The 2936-nt window shown below is 42.0% G+C and overlaps 1 non-coding gene across 1 annotated transcript; it reads right to left on the reverse strand.

The window, feature by feature from the left end:
* Window positions 1-384: 384 nt before the first annotated feature.
* Window positions 385-492, reverse strand: LOC112768382 (small nucleolar RNA R71). The gene has a single exon (XR_003185818.1). It is a non-coding gene; the product is annotated as a small nucleolar RNA R71 (small nucleolar RNA).
* Between the last annotated feature and the right edge of the window lie 2444 nt (window positions 493-2936).

Genomic DNA, 2936 nt, shown 5'->3' on the forward strand with positions numbered 1-2936 from the left:
CGTGCAGAAAACATGGCAGCACCTAGGAGGATTACTCTCCAGGAGGCAAGAGCCCCAGATTTTACACTGCAGCCATATCAAGTGCATCACCCAACTGCAGCTGCAGATTTTGAACTAAAAACCGCACTGATCAACTTGATGCCCAAATTTCATGGCTTACCTGCTCAAGAGCCTATCAAGCACCTTAGGAATTTCCAGATAGCCTGTTCTACTGTTAGGCGTCATGGTGCAGATGAAACTTCTATTCTGTTAACCGCTTTTCCGTTTTCTCTTGAGGGAAAGGCGAGGGAGTGGTACTACTCCTAACCTGAAGTGACTGTTACCAACTGGGATACACTCAGAAGAGAATTTTTGGAAAAATACTTCCCATCTGAAGTCATAGATAGACTGAGAAAAGAGATCTCCTGCATTGTTCAAGGTGAATCAGAGACTCTCTTTGAATATTGGTAGCATTTCAACAATCTCCTGGACGCATGTCCCCATCATATGATTGGTAAACTAGTATTGATCAGCTACTTCACCCAAGGCATGAACCCCCAGGGTAAGACTACACTGGAAGGTGCCAGTAATGGTTCTCTAAAATAGTATAAAACCGCAGATGAAGCATGGCAACTGATCAGCGACTTAGCTGAGTCCACTAGGAATCACAGACAGAGGCGCAACCCCAAAGCTGTTGCAGAGATTTCCACTAGCAAAGACACTACTGCACTCACCCAGAGTATATGTGAAATGACCAACCTACTGAAGCAGATGCAGTTGAATCAACAACAAGCACAACAAGCACAACACGCTCAGCCTTCACTACAACAGACCCAACAGTTAGTTCCACAAAGAGTATGCGGGATCTGTGCTGATTATAGTCATTATACTGATGAATGCCCATAGCTCCAGGAAGACAACACTGTGGCAGCCACTCACAACTTCTATGACTGCCCGAATCAAGGATACAATCAACAAGGTGGCAACTACAACCAAAGTGGCAACAATAGCCATGGATGGCAGGACAATTCCAACCAAGGTTGGAGAGATAATTCTAACCATGGCTGGAGGGATAAATTTAACAGAGGAGGTAGAGACAATAATAGAAACCAGAGGTGGAATAATAATAACAACAACAGACAGCAGAATCAGAACCAACCTTACAGAGCACCTCACCTATGACAATCACAAGGACCCCAGCAAACCCAACAACAAGTTTCTCAGACTGCTTATTCTAATTCCTCATCAAATGATGAGATGCTCCGTTCTTTTGCACAAGGACAACAAGACATGCATGCTCAGCTGAACTCTAGTCTGAATGGATTAACTGTCACTTTACAAGCACTCGTCTCCCGAATGGATTCCTCATTTAATTCCATACATCAACCTTCAAGCTCTAATGGAATTCCTTCTCAACCATTGCCTAATCCCAAGGGTGGCATCAATACCATCACTCTAAGGTCTGGAACTACACTGCAGGAGAGGAACCATGAGGAGCCAAACCCACCAGAAAATGTGCCAGCAGAGGATGTGGTAGAAGTGGAAGATGCTGAAGAGGAAGAGGACATTCAAGACATAGTTGAAGAAGAAGAAGCTCAACCACAGAATGAAGCACCAAGGGATGCTGAAGCTACAAATTGCGCCCCTCCTATTCCATTTCCACAACTTGCAAGGAAGCCCAGAAAACAGATGGAACTTGACCCCAAAATGGTAGAAATATTCAAAAAGGTCGAGGTAACTATTCCCCTTTTTGATGTTATTCAACAGGTACCTAAATACGTAAAGTTTCTAAAAGATTTGTGCATACATAAAGATAAAATTAATGAATTAGAAACTATTTCTTTAGGTAGTTCTATATCTGCTTTAATGGGAAATATACCTGAAAATTGTAGTGATCTAGGTCCATGTATGGTTAGCTGTACCATTGGAGGTGTGATATTTTCTGACTGTATGTGTGATTTAGGAGCATGTGTTAGTATAATGCCTTTGTCCATATATGATACTCTAAGGCTCCCTCCCTTAAAAAGGTCGGCAGCTCGTTTTGTGTTAGCAGCTAAAAGCATTATTATAGTAGTTGGAATTGCTGAAGACGTACTAGTGAGCATTAAGGGGCTCACGTTTCCCATTGATTTCTACATTTTGGAAATGCCCCCCAATGACTCAGGAAGACCATCATCAATCCTACTTAGAATACCATTCCTGAAGACTTCAAAGTTTAAGCTGGATACATTCTCAGGAACTTAATCTTTTGAGATAGATGGCAGAACAGTGAGTTTGAGTTTAAATGAAGCTATGAAGCATCCTCCGGAAGATCATTCTATCTTTCAATGCAACATTATTGATGAAACTATAGCTGAATTTCACCAGGAAGAATTAGAAGAAAAGTACATGGAACAAGGTCCAAGTGTAGAGACACTTTCTGAAAATAATGAGAAAACTTTACCATTATCACCAGTCCCGGATGATCCAGAGCCTAGCTATAAGCAGAAATTAGAGTTAAAACCCCTTCCTCCATACCTCAAGTATGCTTACCTTGAGGACAAGCAGAAGTTTCCAGTTATCATTACAAGGGAACTCACTTCTCAACAGGAAGCACAGCTACTCAGTGTGCTGAGAAAACATAAGAAAGCAATTGGATGGAGCTTGGCGGATATAGTAGGCATTAGTCCCCAAGTTTGTGAACACAGAATATTCTTAGAAGAGGGAGCAAAGCCTATCCATCAACCTCAAAAATGATTGAATCCCACCATCTTAGAAGTTGTCAAGAAGGAAGTAACCAGACTACTTGAGGCAGATATTATTTACCCCATCTCAGACAATGAATGGGTCAGTCCAGTACAAGTGGTACCCAAGAAGTCTGGAGTCACAACAATAAAGAATGAGAATGGAGAGCTTCTGACAACTAGAGTGCAGAATTCATGGAGAGTTTGCATTGACTATAGGCGTCTCAACCAAGC

Source organism: Arachis hypogaea, chromosome 17 (genome assembly GCF_003086295.3).
Source record: "Arachis hypogaea cultivar Tifrunner chromosome 17, arahy.Tifrunner.gnm2.J5K5, whole genome shotgun sequence".
Lineage (NCBI taxonomy): Eukaryota > Viridiplantae > Streptophyta > Magnoliopsida > Fabales > Fabaceae > Arachis > Arachis hypogaea.